We start from the raw sequence: 18,373 nt of genomic DNA on the forward strand, positions 1-18,373 counted from the left end.
TGAACATCAGCCTACAAGAGACACAGCTGTTTTTAGGATATTTCCAGGAATTTAGGATATTTGCATGAATATTTTGGATATTTCCAGGAATTGCATTTAGTTGGTAATGCGTATAAAAAATGTGCCCAGGGCATCCTTGGTAAAGCAGCCCCACAGATATCAACAGTTAAAGCAACCTTACCTTACCACACAACAAATTTATTCTGTTCTTATCTTTCTCCTCACTTCTTACTCTATTCATATCTGGAATATCCCACCTATTTTTGATTCCCATGTCAGCTTTACAACCTTGTACACTACAAGTGGCCTCTACCCTTGTATAACTTTGGGGTACAAGAAATGAAAGGCATCACAAAGGTTACAAGGATTACTGTAATTATGTGGAGCTATTGCTGGAACTCCTTTTCACGGGTTTAAAGACAGCCAATGTTGTAACCAGTGTAAAATGACAGGTTTAAGGACAGTCAGTCATTTTCCAGTCTGAAACAGAGACTATAATATCACTTTATCACCTGCCTGTGGAGAGGAGCCCCAGAAGATTTTGTCACCTGAATGGCTGCTCTGCAAACACTCTTGGCCATCTGTTATTTACAGCTTGTCTTTGCAGGTACCTCATTCTATCAATTGTGCAGAATGGATTGCATTAAAACCCTATGACTAAATGCTCCAGTGAAGAATATAGTCTTCCCCTCCCATACATGCATACTTTATGAATTTCTTTTTAATTCAGTGTAGTGCCTTTTCAAAAACATCAGAACAAGCATTATTTTAAATGAATACCATGTTCTTTAAAAGAAGAGGGTACAACAAAAGAAAATATTCAACTTTTGATATAAAACTTGAAACCTTTCCTTAGACTTTCCTGAAATGTAATAATTTTATTTCAAATTGAGAGGAAAAGCTGAAGTCTAAATTATATCCTGTCTAACTATTGACTTTACTATGTGGGCCCCATGTATCATCTAAAGAGGGCTTTAAAAACCACCTGCTGAAAACAATGCTACATTGGATACTGTGGCTGGGATAACTTTGGGGATTAGGTCGAAGTACCTTAAATTAAAAGGAAAACTATTAAAATATAATCATAAGACTACAGCTTTATTTCTATTGCTCTCTGAGCAGTCCTTTGCCATGAGGCTCTTACATACAGATTCCCTTGTCTCTCTCAGAAAGCATATGAACCAAAAGAATGCAAACCTGGAAAGAAGGGCTTTCAGAGGCAAAGAAATTCACTAGTTTGATAGGAATAGGCAGATCCATCAGGTCAGTTTTGATAGGAATAGGCAGATCCACTGACACCGACCTTGCATGGCTCCAAGGTTGCTGTCAGTGGAAAAATTTTGCATTTGTTGACCACGGGATAACTTACTCAACACGTGGTCCAGTGGCACCTGACAGAATGTACCTGTCTCAGAGGGGAAGAGCTCCAGCCCAGGAGCCACTGGGGCTTGATGAATGAGCTTGGAAGGAGGAAGGAACAAAACCAGGCTGTCCAGTGAAGAGCAATGAGATGGTGTACCAAAACTTGGGGAAATGAGCATTCATGGGAACCCTCAATCTGCTTCCAACTCAGATATTCTGTGAATTAAGCGTGCTTTGAAATCAGAGAGAGATATTTAAAAATTTAGTCTTCAGGCTGGAAGGAGGATCTCTGAAACAGCCCAGCCTGGGACCCACTGGAGACCTGGGGACAGCAGCTGCTCCTTCCAGGTAACTGCAGTGGGAAGCTGAGAGCTTCCCCACTATGTCCCTGTTTCTCTGTTTAAGGAACATTTTCTTTTTCTTTTGCTGCTGCAAAAACATGAGCTTATCAAATCAAAATCATTCTCCAATGTCATATATTTCATGCTAAACTATATATTACATGGAACTTCCTTGACAAATGGATTATATTCACACTGAGTTACTGTAAATCAAATTAGATTATTTAGGAACAATACATCGTGGAAGTGTTGCCAGTCATTACACCATATTTAATTCTGTCGTTCAGTGTGCTCTTCTCCTTCAGCTAACCTGAACTGAGGGATGTGTGAATCACTGTCTTATTCTCTGAATTTATCAATGGCATTTTTGATCTCAGTCATGCAGTGAACAACAGTAAGACCTGATTAAATAACGTGCAGAAGAAAAACAAAGAACTTACATTTTCCTAGACCACAATGGAATGTTGTAATTACTAACTGAACCTGCAATAGAGGTAGCCTGAAAGACTTCTTCCCTTTGATCTGTTTTTCAAGCCTCCCAATTCAGAATCATTTCTCTTGAAAACAAGAAAGGAAGCAGATCTGGGAACATTTTGATACACCAACATACACATCTTTTTCAAAGCAAACAGACCATACATCCAAAATTACTTGTTTTGTTGTTGCCACAATTTTGTTGGCTCTTCCAACACAGAGTGGCTAGAGAAAAGAAAAAAGATTTGGGGCCATCTAATCCATTTGAAATTACACTTGAAAACAAATATAAATCAAACAGTTGTAAACGCATATGAAAACCACACAAAATACTGTGAAAATGAAACTTTCATTTGCTGCACTGATGAATGGTAATGAACAACAGAAACAGACATTTTACACAGGTTACAACATGGGATTTTTGGATATCAGTTCAACAGACACTTCTGTCTTCTGTTTCAATCTTTTGGTTTTTTTTACTTCTTATTGCTGCATTAAAGTGTGCACATCAAGAATAAGAAAACTGTCCTGCTGGTGCTTGCTGCTCCTTTTCATTTCTAACGGCATAGATTTATGACCACATCCTCTCTGTGGGATTGGTGCTGTCATGGAAAGGATATTTCTGTATTTTCAAGGAGGGAGGGGAGCAGGCAGAAGGGTCCATTCCCTTTCTCTTTTCAGGCTGTATCCTAGTTTAGTCCATACATCCATACTACTTTGTGCACTACAGTTTGTTCTCTGTATATACCTGACTTGGATGACAAATGGCAATTTTTCCAATTTTAGTCATAACCTGAATAATCTAGTTGTTAGTATTGCAAAACTACGTAAGAATCCTAGCTTCTACTAAAAAAAAAAAAAGTGCAGTATTAGAGCCAGATATTGCTTATTAGCATTGCACAGCAGAGCACAAATGAAGAAAAGAACCTGAAAATATTTAGGGAATGTATGTAGAGAAAAGTCCAAAATTCATTGTAAAATGAGGACAAACAATCTTTTTGAATCACATATGATGCCCAAAATCATGAAGCACAAGGTCCAAGGAAGGAAGGGCACATGCTACAACTGCTAAAATAACACCACAAAGACAAATACCTTTTATCTGAACTGGATTTGGGGTTTGGTAGACGGAACTGCATCTACATATCATGTACCAACTAATTCTTTTCACAGGATACCAAAAGAACTGTATGCTTGCATTTTCTCCATTTGCTTTAACAGGGACCAACAAAAAAAAATTTTTTTGCAAGATGTCCTTTAAAAGATGACCTTAGGAGGCTGCCATGTGCTCAGTAGAGGGGTACTGCAAAATGGCAGATCGTGCTTCTTTCTGGGGTTTGGCTGTGGCATATCAGAAACCGCTCAGCAATCACACCCCAGCCAAGCATCAGCACATTTCAAATCCTTTTTTTGAAATTATCATTTCAATATTCCTTCCCACACAAACAGATCAGTTTTCCTCCATGCTTTCTATTTGATATGGCCTCATGGTCTCACGATGGATAGCATCACAACCACTTCTGCTAATACAAAATTTTCTTGAAGGATAGTGTATCACGAATCTGTGATGCAGGCAATCTCACTGCTAAAGGTCAGCAATTTCAAAGGCAAGCATTAGAATTTGGCAAACCTGAAAAAATGTTCTTTATGGTGTCAAGTTTACAAAATCACACATGCAGCAAACAGAAATATATTTGATTTGACTTCATTCTTTCACCTGTCAGTGGAAGACTGTAACATAACAGTGCTTTAAGCTGTCAAAATCTAGAACATTAAGCAGAGTTACCAATTATCTTTATTTCTGAAAGTTTTAACTGTCTACATTTTTATTATTTCTAACATTTTGGGATTTTGTTTTTTAATTCCCTTCTAGGCTGACTTGTGGCTGCCTCAGACCTGGAAGTGGTTAAGGCCAGGTTGAACAGGGCTTAGAGCAACCTGGTCTACTTGAAGGTGTCTCTGCTCATGGCATGGGGATTGGAACTGGATGATCTTTAGGATCCCTTCCAATCCTATTTTATGTATTTGTACTGCAACTGTAAGTCTTAAAATGACACCAGAATAAATTTCAATAGCATATTGATATTTTTCCCAGAAGAATCCTTGACCTCTACTTCCCATCTCTATTATTACTCTGCTGAAGCAGGTAAAAGAGAATGCCCAGAAATGTGCATTCATTTATTAACAGTGATTATGATCATTGTAGTGCCTTGCATATATAACCAACCTTCATGTCTCACTTTAGTATCTGATGGCTTCCCTCTAGAACCATGCACCCTTCCAGCAGCAAGCCAAATGGCTTGGCAACTGTGACACTCAGCTTGTGCCTGGCGCTCTGCATCGCTCAGAGTTTTCACAAAAACAAGGCAGGGACACAAATGTTAAAGTCAAAATGCATGTCTTACAGTAAGAGATAATGATCTCACTGTAAAACATAATGTTCTCTTTTATAATTGATAGAACTGCTGTGACTTGTGGAGATTACCAAGTCATGAGCAAGCACCTCAAGACCTTCTGCTAGGAGAGACAATAAAACCTCAGCATTTACGACACTGCTCAGTTCAGTGACAAATCCATCCGTGCATAAACATGATCTGCAGGATCAGCTCACGCATTCATGGCCAGCTCTGCTTCTTCACAGGCCTGTCCTGTAGAAGCACTGGGATGGATGGATGAAAGATCTCTTGACTGTCATTTACAGAGAATGGAACTACTCTGTGCCACCAACACTGTGCAGAGACAAGGGTGAGCAGGGACCATGTGAGCAACAGAACCCAGAGCAGAGCAAGGTGTTGGCAGGCAGCACTTGTGAAAACTTCAATTCAATTCCACTTGAAAGGCTTTGAAATCAGATATTGTATGGTACATGCAAGAACATCTGTAAATGCAGTCCCCATTTTCTGAAGAAATGTATCTTTCCTGTTATTTTCTTGCTACAATTTTCAATGCATTTTTATACCAAACTTATTCTTCTACTCTACGAAAGAGCAGTATTTTTCTACAAAAATATCCTGATTTTAGAAAGTAAAACAGAACATAAGCTGGAATAGCAGCTGGAAGGAGCTACTACACTTAATTCACTCGCCACCTTAAATTAACCCAAACACAATTACTTCAATGAAAACAATGAACTGGTCTTCTTCAACAGTGTTAGAACTTACTTACCCCTTTTTAGTAAATCAGATTTTGCAAGCAGTGTACAAAAGAGAGAAAAAATATATTAAGAACTTGCCTTGCAAAACAAAATTATTCCTGAAAGGAATCTACCAGATGTATCATTCAAGAGCTATTTGCTGATGCCAATGTCCCCAGGCTGAGCATTAGATTTTGGGCCCTGTTTCAGGCAATTCTGCCACAGAGATAAAAGAAGCTACAGATTTTGCATAATTTTTAGACTGCTAGGGGAATACCCACTTCCAACTGGTTGCTTTTCCCCCCTTTCTTACGTCCATATGCAAAATTCAAGTTGCTATGGGAGATGTGAAAAAGGATGGAGGAGTGTCTGCTGCAAAAAAAATGGAACAGTTATGCAGTGAGAGTTGGACAGAGGTTACCCAGGGGTCTGGTGGGTCACTTAATTGAAAAATGCAGACAGGAGCCAAAGTGTGTTACTCACAGTGCTGGGAGACTTGCCAGCACTGTTTGTCCCAGATGTAGGCTAGTCACAGGGAAATTAAAAATCTGAAGACCCTTAAAATTTTCCCTTTCTCTACTTAATATTTGGATCCTGCAGGACTTTGGAGGACTAATCTGAAAAACTGGCCAATAAATCTAGCAAATTGGATCTTTTGACAGGGAAGTTAAAACAAGCATTTTCTAAAGAAAATCTATTGAAAGGTTTTTAATTTCTGCTCTGCTTTCTTGCACTTAATATGCATATAATTCTTCTGACAGTAGGATATGGAAGCTAGAAGGTGTATATATATAAATGAAATCCACATCAGAAAGTCTAGGCAAAATTAATCTTAGAAATAATATCCATGGGATTTTTAAGATTTCCATGCTTTTCTCTTGACAAACCTTTCTTCCTCTTCCAATTTTTTTCTCAAAACAGACGTGTTTCCACCAAAACCTAGTTAAATATTCCAGCCAATGTGATCAACCACAATTTCATAATTTCCTTTATCTCCCACCAGTCTCTAGCCCACCAAATAAACCAAAATGAGACCAAATAATGAAATCTTTCCCAGTAGTTTGGTGGAACTACCACCTCTGTGTCTGCTACTTATGGATCCTTGTCAGGATGCTTTGATATGAAACTTTGGAAAATGGAAATTTATAAGGTGAGATTTATTAGAAAATGAACACCAACTTCCTTCCACCATTCTTGTGGGATTGCTTTAGCAGCTTGATGCCTATTGCTGCTCTTACATCATATCCAGGATTCAATGCCAGGTAATGGCAAGCCTGGCTGGGGATTTGGTTCAACTACAGTCAGTAACTCCTGCTGGAAGTTCAGATCCTGAGAACTGAGGATCAGGAGCAAGGAATATTTTTAGGTTCATAAGGAAACGAACCTAAAAATTCCCCTACTGGGGAGAAGGAAGGAGTTTTTAACAGCAATAAAGCACAGCAGAATCTGACATTGACCTTCCAATAATTCTGCTCAACATAAGGCAAGAAACGCTCTGTTCTGTTGCAGAATTTTCCAAGTGATTTGGCTGATTCCAAATGATTTGCCTGAAAGTCCCAGAAGAAGAGAAATCTAGCTGTTAAAATAACTGAGGTTTAGCCTTCATACTGTAGTGTACTAAAAAGTAGAATATGCTTCTTCTGATTCATTAAATATCAATCTATGAAATCACTCAATCACTTAGTCTAAATAAAAAATCACATCACAGAATAATAGTTGCAGTGTTTCAATAAAATTGTAAACATTGAGGTTTTCATAAAACAGAAAAGACAGAACAAGAACAAAATATGCCATGTAATACCAAATTTTATGTCAGGCATCACTTTATGTACAGCTTTCAAAGTAATTCTTCCATCAACAAATTAAAAAATATGTCTGTGACATTTTGTCAGGAAAGGGATTAGTTTCTTGCCTTTTTTCTGGTCTATCAGTGACACTAATGAATATGTAACACAGCAACTCAATAGCAGAAACTCCTGTGCAAGGCTGGAGGGAGCTGCAGGCCTACATGGGACAGAACAGAGCTGTGACACTAGCTGGGGTCCCAGAAGAAACAATGACTTAACCTCACGCAGGGCAAACTTGCCTCTTCCCTTCCAGCATCCCCAGCAAACAGCCTGGGGGACACTGGCAAGTGCCAGAGCTCTCCCAGCACTGCCTCCAGCTCTGCTGGCACAGGTGACTCTACAGGGGTCTGACCATACAGGACTATTTCCTTAAAGGATGTTAGTACCACAACTTTCTTCCATCAGTCTATTTTCTAGTTAGACAGCTTTCTAAAAAGAAATATATAATGTATTAGTAGTAGACTGAAATCAGTTTCAATTCAAAGTTGTCATCTAGCAGGAATGGGTTATAGAGTCCTCAGAAAGAAATAAGCTCTGTGTTTCAATACCAAAATACTGCATTAACATTCTGTTAACCTTTTATTAGCACCCTGGCTATTCCTTTGCTTTGTATGCTTAGTGCTCTAATGTACAAACTATGAAAAGATACTTGCATACAATTCCAGGTTCGAGATTTTTATGGGAAAGTCTTTCATTATTTAATGAAAGTAACCTTTTAAAGTTACTTAAACTTTAATGGAAGTAACTCTTAGAGAGAACATTTCAATACGCATCCCTAAAGGAAAGATATATTCCTCTGCTAAAATCATAAATATGTTTGAAAATTCAATTTAGAAATTATCATTCTTTATCCTAACTTCAGAGGCATGCATGCTGCACTTAGGAGTTTAAATGGCTGCATAGTTGGACTCAGTGATCTTAGAGGTCTTTTCCAACCTTAATGATTCTATTTTTTTGTATACACAGTGACTATGTATGAATAATGATGGCCCCTCTTTACCTTTCCAAATGGCAGAAAATCATTAGTTGATGGCTTTGAACAGTCTAATACTTCAGGGAATCACATTCAGGGTAAGAGTTCAAAATTAGAGAAAAACACAGCTGCTACATGCAAAAATATAGCAGATCTAGAAGTTCACAACAAAATGTCTTCCTACTACAAAACTGACTTCCAAAATCAAAACTTTCTGTGGCACTACATACGGATTTTCTTTTCAGAAATTTTTATAAAGTGAAAAGAAAGGATAAGAAATTTCACTTTAAACTAAAATTAAATAATCCAGGTTTCTTCTAACTAGTCCTAACTGTATTACAGACTGGATGCATTAAAACTTAGGGCTTTGTTATTCTGCCATCAGATCTCACATTTCCCAGAATATGTGATCTGCATTTTACTGATTAAGAGCAAATTCTTATGTCCTTGATAGTAAAATGTGTCTGTTTCTCTAACAGCTTTTTCTCTAGCATAGACAACAGAGGCTGCAGTACAAAACAAATGATACAGGATACAAATGGTATTTTCAGTGCATGGGGTATCCCTGTGATTGCACCAGCTTCTTCTTTTACAAGCTTTAGTTTAATTTCCTAAGGAGGGAAGGAAGACAAGAAATACTGCAGGTAGATATTCAGGGTAAGGCTTGCTCTGATCACATGCAGAGGCCACCCAACCATACAGCCACACATCTCCCAGCTCCTGGCTTTTCAGCCCCAGGTATCTCCTGGGGGCATTCACATACGCAGTCATCCTCTGGGTAGACATAATAGTTTCCCACTTCTAACCCTGTGCTTCCCTAAAATGGGAATGTGTATCTCCCTGTGAAAAAGATCATGCCAACGGGCTTTGGCGTCAGGAGAAGGCATTGAAGACACAAGTCTCTGTGCTCACCAACAGCAATGAACAGGAAAAAGATTCAGAGCTCCCAGAGGCAATTTGCAGATGCTTAATCACAAGGATCTTGAGAATCCAGCCTGTTTCACTGATCTGAAGACTGCACCAAGCTTGAGCTGCCACCTACCCAATTTTCATCTGACACAGTCACTTTTCATTATGGGTTTCCTGGTTGATAGCAGAACAATGATTTACATGCAGTAGGCTTTTTTTTTTATGATGTGGCAATTATTTTCATTTCCAGAAGTGCCAGTTCTACAACAACCTAATAGGCGAGCATGAGGAAGAAAGTCCGAGAGCTTCTTATAGTGGAGCTTTGCTTTTTTGCTGGCTGCCTCTTCTGGCTCTTGGCCTTTAGTTAAATAAGTTACATATTACTTTTCACACTCCTGTTCCAGAGAAATGCTATGTCAATATCCCAAGCTTCCACTGCCAAGACATGAGACCAGCTAAACTGTGTGAGGGCAAAGGTCCACCTAGCTCACAGCCAGAGCTCCTGATAGTAACTGGCAGCTGAGATAAGGAAAGGGTAAATACAAACAATACTTGTCCTAGGATGCCCTCTCTGAGTTCTGTAATCTTTGGGTTAGAAACCTTCAGGGCTGAAGATTACATGTAAATGAACACATGTAAATATGACCTCTTTGCAACCATCCTTCCTATCTTTCTTCCATTAGTTTATGTAATCACTGAAGTCTGTGTGCTTTTGTCATCCAAAAATAGTTCACTTTTTTTCTTTAAAGGTCTTTGGTGGCCCTGAATTCCATGTTACTGTCTGAGTGGTGATTGTCATGATTATTTTTCTGAGGTGAGTAATATTTCCTGTTCAACCTGTCTACGCAATTGGCAGTTTTATTTATTATTTCCCTCTTGACTTGCCCTCACTTTTCCTAGCTGAAATATTTTAATCTTGTAGTTTCACTGTACCCTTTGGAGATGGGGTGGCCAGAGCCACATGCACTATTCCACTGACAGACTTGTACTCAGTAAGGGCTTAGTGAACTGATGCTGCCTTGCCTTCCTCCTTTCCAACACTCTGCTTGCTATTCATCCTACTGCTGACTGCTGGGATGTTCCAAGAGATCTACCCACGGCTGTACTGCAATTCCTCTTCTGAGAAATAGCAGCCACTCACTACAGTGCAATATGCATATTTAAGGTTTTCCTACATGTTACTTTTCTTCAGGCTGGATTGTATCTGTCTTTTCATCACTCAGTAATGCAGCGCTGTGAGTGGTTTCTCCAACCTGTCAGTACATCAGCAAACTTTGGCACTTTGAATTTCAGTCCCCTTTCCATACTAATGACTCTGCTGAACGGCATAGGCATCAACATCAATCCCCACGGAGTTCCACTGGCAAATACTCCCCACTGAGAACATGAATCCTTTCTTTTTATCCTTTGTTGCCTACCTTTAAAGATTTTACTTCTGCTAATCTCTAAGGATTTTACTTTTTTACCCTTTTTACTTTAGCAACACAGTCACTTTTACTTGCACATCCTATGCCTCTTAGAGAATACTGAAACCACATTGTATCTTCTTCATAGATCCACATATTTATGACTATAGTTTCAACCATTTATTGTCAGTATGGAAGGTAAGTTTCCTGGAAGTATTTGTCCAGACATATGGAACCTCTTTTCAAGCACCATGTAACACTTGCGATGAAGGCTAAATGATTTTTTAGTTTTTATGTACATTATAAAAATTGTAATTCAAAAATTGTAAATTAGAAATCATAATGACAGTTTGGCAGTTTCTTATTTTAGTTTAAACTTAGGTGAATAATATATAACCTTGATGATACGACACAATTATTTTTGTTTATTTATTCTGAAATCTCTTCTATTGCTAATGGAGGCTCAGTGACTATTGAAAGAGTGTTTGAAATGAGAACTTCTTTATGTTCTACCACAGCAATGATCAACACAAAGGCCGTTTGGCTTTGCATTGTTGCTCATTTTCCTGCACTCCTCTTTTTTATTAGACACATTACTCTCTGAAAGAATTCCTATCTAATGTGTTTTTATGAATAGCTTTTGGGTCTTGTGCACATTATTCCTCTGAATCTCTTTATGTCTGCTATATATGTTGCACTAAATTTGCAGGAATTTATATTTCTTTTAGTTTTCTGTATCATACAGGACTATACTTCTTGAAGTGTGACTATTACTTTTAATAGCCTCACCTCTTTCAGTCTGTTGATTATGACATATTAAAAGGTCAAATAATATGCCAACAAAGCATTTTTCCCCTAACTCCCCTCCCATGTAGGGAGGGAAAAATGCTTTGTTGACAAATTATTTGACCTTTTAATATGTTGTGTTGAAGCAGTTTGTATTCCAGATATAAGCAGTGTCAATCAACATAATCAGTGGAGATGACTGGGCAATTTATCAAATCACAGATAGATGGTTTATTTTTAATGTTTAGGTTTAAGTGATATCACTTGGATATTGCATTCAACCTCAGTCTTCAAAGACTGTTCTTAGACCAGGTCTCCAGGATTCTCAGAATATTTATCTTTGTCCCCTGGAATCCAAAATTACTTTTAAGACACAGCATCAGTCCTTTACAGCTCTATTCTGTCAGTCCACTACTTTTTTTACCTAGGCATTTTCCTTCCAGAATGTGTTTAGTATGCCTACCAACATGTCATATAAATATGCCTGTTTACAGTTACACATTCTATTTAATCTACCCTATTTTACCCTTATAACTTTATTTCATTCTGCATTATTACATTTATGACTTCTGCTTATATATGACTGTATCTTTTAGAATACTCATTGCTACTTTTATGCCTGCATTTTACCAATTTATGGTAAATTTTATTCCTAAGACACAATTCATCCTTACCTGTGTCCTTCTCCCTCCCTACCTCCTCCACCCCAGTTTTCTTAGTCCTTAGTTTTAAAAGCAAAATAAATACAACTTTCTGATTTGATCTTTTGGAACATCTGTACATCTATGGGTTCATCTATGCCTTAAAAACCTAGCACCTGGAAATAACAAAGCTGTTCTGATCAGATAACAATGATATTTTAGCTCAATGCTACCATTCATTGAGCAGTGAAATGCATAAACATATATATATATATATATATATATATATATATATATATATATATATGTATGTATGTATAATAATGTAAGCTAAAGTTGTAAAAATGTTTAAGTAAGTGAATCAACTTGCTCTGGTGCAAAGTCTAGAGTTAAAGGCAAAACAGTAGTTACATCTCTGAATTCCCCACTAACACATTGAATGAATCATACAGAATTGCTAACAAGAATCTCTCACATTTTCATCACTCAGTTTTGAAACTAATTTGGCTAAATTTTGGTTTGTTCATCTAGAATAACAACTAACTGGCTTCAACCTGCTTCAAGCAGTTCTTTTGTAGTTATTTAAAAATACTCTACCTCTGTCAGAAAAAAATTCTCAAAACTGAGTTTTCTAGAAAATAATCAAATATATATTCTTCATCTACAAGTTTGTTTTATTATAATAGCATTCATTAAGTGGGCAGAGGAGAAGACCAAAGGATATGGAATTCCTTTTTTTTTTTCTTCTTTTAGGCTGGAAACACCAATGCTTTATTATACTGTGCCAAACTACAGCTGCTCCTTCAAATGTAAAAATAGAAGACTAAACGAATAAGGCAATTCCTGTATTCAAGGATATGTAAGGATATTTAATCTACACCCCAGCTTCTCAAATGGCATTATAAGCATTTTCCTAATGTTTATTCATGAAAAGCTCATGTTATGTAAAGTTTGAGTATACTAAATGGTCAAAAGCACTCCATTAGCCAGAAGCTGTGAAGCCAGTGGGGTGGCTGTGGTAGCATTTAGTCTCCTCGGAGTGGTAAACTGAATAGTCAACAAAACAAGGGGAGCTGGATGTAAGTGGAAGATGCAGCAGAGCAAAATATGATGCATTTTAAAATGTTAGATGGAAGGCAGAAACAGAGAAAACATAACCACAAGCACTTGTCAAAGCAGATGAAAACTTTTCTTATTTCTTTCAGCTGCAGTGCACAACAATAGCACCTGAAGACATCTCCAAGAGACACTTTTTAAATGTCAAAAGTAACCACTTGTGTGACAGATTCCAATGTTACTTCTGACTGTAAAAAGTTTCTGTAACTCTTGCTTGGCTCTGAGTGGCATCAAAGATTCAACACACAGAAACACCAACTACAGCAGACAGCTTGTAGAATGGAGTCCAAAGCTGATAGTAACTGAAGCACTCTGAAATGTGGAGGCAGTACAGAAAATTTAAACAGCATTTCACAATGCATCTGTAAAAAGTGGAGTCAACAAAATGCGTATCAGCTGGAAGGTAGCCATAAATCTCCTTTTAGCAGTATGTGGTCCCTCAGCACTCAATCTCACTGAGAAAGGATAACAACTATAAATCTGTCTTGCAGTTTCAGAAGAAAACTAGAAAAATGTTACAGGGACACCTATGAGTATCAGAAAGATGGGGAACTTGTTAAGATTTACGATTTGAAGCATATCTGTCTTTAAATAATTGCGTCCTTTTTAACTTCTCCAATTACAACAGCACGGTAAAATTATGTATTACAACCATAAGCCAAAAAGCTAACCAGAAGAAAGCAGAGTAGAGAGGTGACCATGATCAAACTCCTCAAGAACACAGAAATTGATATATGCATGAGAACTCTTGATGAAAGAGTAGAAAAAGGGCTGCAGAGGACTTTGGTTCTCATGAAGAAAAATAAGATATCAAATGATTTTCAAAGGGAAGTAAAGTCTTGGCCAGACACTCCTCATATCTGGAGATAAGTTTCTGGTTTTTAATGGAAAAACATATGAGAAATATTGAGTGAGCGTTGTCTGACTACATGTACATGTCAAGATCTGACCCAAGCATGATGACTGCCTTTAAGGGTGAGTTTCATCTCATCCTGCAGCGATCTCCTACAAGTCAGAAGGATCGTAACCTAAAACCCCTTGATTGCAAAGAGAACCCTGGTGGATGACTTCAGATATAGACATATAGACCTCACTTGCCCAGAATTAGCTGATACAAATCACTCAGGCAGAGAGATCCCAACTCATCCCAACTCAGCCAGACCTACAAGGCAAAGCATTTCCAAACATGAGCCACAAGACTCAGCAGTTGCCTTGTTGGAGGAAGGCAGCTCCTTTATGAGATGGTGGGGGAATCATCAACTGGTTAGTGAAACCATTTCAAATAGGTCACCAAGTGGTGCCTCTTTCAGAGTCTTAATTCTGTCTTTGAGCTTCAAATCACAGAATCATAGAATGCCTTGAATTAAAAGGCACACTGAAGATCATCTAGTTCCAAGCCCCTTGCAGGGACACCTTCCTCTAGAGCAGGTTGCTAAGAGTCTCATCCAGCCTGGCCTTGAACACTTCCAGGGATGGGGCATTGGCCAGTTTCAGGGCCTCACAACCCTCACAGTAAAGAATTTCTTACTTATATCAAATCTAAACCTACTCTCTTTCAGCTTGAAAGCATTCCCCTTTTTCCTATAACTACACCCTCTTGTAAGAAAGCCTCTCCAGCTTTCCTGTGGGTTCCCTTCAGGTACTGGGAGGCCAGCAATTAGTTCACCTTGAAGCTCCCTCTTCCCCAGGCTGAGCAATCCTGATTCCCTTAGCCTTTCCTCGTAGAAGAGGTGCTCTAGCCCTCCAATCATGCTGAAACTGGAACAGAACAAGAACCACTCTGAGCAAATCTCCATCCTGCACTAGGGTAATGAACTGATAATTATAATAGCCTGAAGGCATCTGTGTCTGCACTGACTAAACCAAATAGCTCTTGCTCATCAAATCAGAAAAGATGCTCAACCATAGGTGAGCTCTGCTCATTAATTCACTTTCTGTAAAGCCAATACCAGTCTGGAACCTTTTCTAATATATTAATTTCTCACATCTATTTTTTTCTGCTTGAGGGAGTGGAAGAACAAATGAATACAACAGTGGTGTTATTAAGCCATAAACAGCCCAAGAGCAAGGAGGTAGAGTTTTTAGAAGATAAGCATCCCAAAACCATCATTTTTGGGAGCTTTATTGTAAAAAATTAATTTACCTAACTAGAAGGAGATTAGTTGTTTGTTTTTTTTTTAAGTGTAATACCTAAAGCTAATTTCCTTCATCACTGAAAATAAGGCCACGAGTGAATGCAAAATCCTTCATAGTGAATGATAGCTATACAGCATTCATAGTGCATTTGAAAATCACTCTCATTGTTATTAAACTTCTTATATATATTAATTTTTTACTTCTTATATATATTGATCTTGTCTATCACTGGAGAGTGATCCCGTAACTTCTAGACCATGCAATATAGTCTTTATAGTTTTAGCAAAGGGAGTTAGTATTTGTATTTACAGTTACCAAACAGTTCATAACTTCTGCAGTTCAGGCACAGCCAAAGATATGCAATACATACCAAAGAGAGGTTATATGAAAATACACAGAGTGATGAACCCTCAAAAGTACATTCTGCTTTGGCTTTTCTAGATCTGTGCAGAAGCTGATAAACCTGAATGCACTGAAATGAAGTTATTGTGAGGGGCCAAAAAACGGTTCAAATGCTTTTATAAAGTATTAAATTTATACAATTTAGAAAAGTTTAAATTGCTTTTATTTTAAAAATGTAGAACATCTTAAAATACGTTGTTTTAATTATTTAAAATTGCTTCAGCTGCTCAAACTTAGTTACTTTAATTTGGAAAGCCTGTTGAAATATGCATACATTTAAAACATTTTTAAAATTGAAAATGTTCTCTTAATTCCAATTTTTCATTAATTAAAAATATTTTTCATTTCAATTGTTCTAATGCAATTTTCAGCTAAGAATGCCCATGTGCCTTTGATTTCAAACCATAAAGACCCACAATAACAAAATAAATTTTAGTTTTATTTTAGGTCTTTGTCAAAAAAAGAAATAGAAGAAAAGGCAGATCACAAGTTCTGGCCTAATATTCTCTCCTTTGCCACAAAAACCACACAGTACACAGAATAGCAATGTGAGCTTGCTTCCTCATGCTACTGGGTTTTTTTCTAAGTTTGATCTCCAAAATCCAGTCTCTGGAAGTTAATTTTCCAGGGTGAATTTTTGAAGAAAGTTCCTGTTTTTCTTTAGTAGAATTTGTCTTTGCCTCAGAGCCTGGACTATTGTGATCACCTTGTTGGATTAGTCAGAGGTTTAAGATCCTGCTTCCATGCAAAACCCCATACTATTTTCAAATGAACACAGGACACCTTTGAGGGGCTTATCCACTTAAAGAACATTTATGAAGTCCATTTAAGTGGCCTCTTACTCTTCTCTTGGATAAGATAAAGGGACTTCCCTCTGCACCCACTGAACACAGGTTTTCTAGGTTTTATTCTAGTAATAAGAATAGAAGTGCATTTTTTATTGTGCTACCTCCTGAAAACCTTCCAGCCTCTCAAGATCCTGCTGGCATTTCTCATGCTAGATCTAGACAAGCACACAAATGTCTTCCATGTTGCCTAAACCAAGGAAAGACAGGTGAAATATTCTATAAGCAACTGGCTGATGTTTCATGATCATTAGCCCTTGTTCTTGTGGGAGACTTAAACTTGCCAGATGTCTGCTGGAAATTCAACACTGTAAAGAAGCAGTCTTGGAGGCTCCTGGAGCGTGAGGAAGATAAATTCCTGACCCATCTGGTGAGTGAGCCTACCAGGGACACCAGGGACAGTGCCCTGCTGGACCAGCTGGTTATGAACAGAGAAGGGCTGGTGGGATATGTGGCGCTTGGAGGCTGCCTTGGGCATAGCGACCCCAAAATGAGAGAGTTCACAATTCTTGGTGAAGTGAGGAAGGGGGTCAACAAAACCTCTGCCTTGGACAGTCCTTAATAACAAAGGAGTGCAGGACAGCTAGACGCACTTTAAGAAAGAAATCTTAAAAGCACAGAAGCAGGCCATCCCCATGTGCCAGAAGAGGAGCCCATGCAGGAAGAAGACCTGCCTGGCTGAACAGGGAGCTCTCACTGGAAATCAGAGGGAAAAAAAAAAAAAAAAGGAGTTGATGACCTTTCCAAGAAGGGGCAGACAACTCAGGGAGAGTAGAAGGGTGTTGTTAGGCCATGTAGAGAGAAAATTAGAAAGTTGAAAACTCAGCTAGAGCTCAATCTGGCAGCTGCTGTGAGAGATAATAAAAAGTGTTTTTATAAATAAATTAACGACAAAAGGAGAGCTAAGTAAATTCTCTATCCTTGGATGCGGGGAAGGGGGGAACATTGTAACCAAGTACCAGGAAAAGGCTGAGGTACTTGTACTTTCTTGGCCTCAGTCTTTAACAGCAGGACTGGCTATCCTCAGGGCAGCATGCTGAGCTGTTAGACAAGGTCTGGGAGCAGAACAGGAGCCCTGCAATCCAAGAGGAAGCAGCAGAGACCCACTGTGCCACCTGGACACTCACGGGTCTGTGTGAGTACAAAGGACCTGGCTGTGTTGGTTGACAGCAGCTGAACACCATCCAGGGTGTGCCTGGGTGTCCAAGAAGGGCCAGGGCAGGGATGTTCTCCTGTACTCAGCACTGGTGAGGCCATTGCCAAACTGGCCTGGATCAGCCATGATGGGGCCAGCAGGACCAGGGCAGGGATTGTTCTCCTGTTCTCAGCACGGGTTGGGTCACACCTCAAGGGCTGTGTCCAGCTCTGGGCCCCTCACAACAAAAATACAGACATTGAGGGGCTGGAGTGTGTCCAGAGAGGGCAATGGAGCTGGGGAAGGGTCTAGGGAGCAAGCCACATGAGGAGGGGCTGAGGGAACTGGGGTGCTCAGCCAGGACAGGAGGAGGCTCAGGGGACCTCATCGTTTTCCAAGTGCCTGAAAGGAGGTTGTGGTCAGGTGGGGTCAGCCTCTTCTTCCAGCCAGCCAGCAAGAGGACAAGAGGAAATGGCCTCAAGCTGCACCAGGGGAGGTTCAGGTGGGACATCAGGATGAATTTCCTCCCTGAATGGGCTGAATCAAGCATTGGAACAGATTGTTCAGGAAGGTGGTGGAGCCACCATCCCTGGAGGAGCTCAAGAAATTACTGGATGTGGCACTTAGTGCTCTGCTTTAGTTGACATGATGGTGATCAGTCAAAGGCTGGATTCAATGATCTTGGAGGTGTTTTCCAATCTTAATGATTCTATGAGCCCATTATCATATTAGGAGCTCAGATTGTGTTACTTCTGAATCAGACAGACATGTTTCTTTCAAAATTGCATTTTTTAGGATTCAGCCCATCCTTCAGATGTTTCTCTTTTTAATGGGAATTCTTTTTTTTTTCCTCAAGGCAAGACTGTC

At 38.9% G+C, this 18,373-nt stretch overlaps 1 protein-coding gene across 1 annotated transcript in view; it reads right to left on the minus strand.

Annotated features, from left to right (window-relative positions):
- The window catches only part of IQUB (IQ motif and ubiquitin domain containing), a 73,879-nt gene that overhangs the window by 12,747 nt on the left and 42,759 nt on the right, over positions 1–18,373 (minus strand). The window lies entirely within an intron of this gene.

The sequence above is a fragment of the Melospiza georgiana genome, chromosome 4 (assembly GCF_028018845.1).
Source record: "Melospiza georgiana isolate bMelGeo1 chromosome 4, bMelGeo1.pri, whole genome shotgun sequence".
NCBI classification, from domain to species: Eukaryota; Metazoa; Chordata; class Aves; order Passeriformes; family Passerellidae; genus Melospiza; species Melospiza georgiana.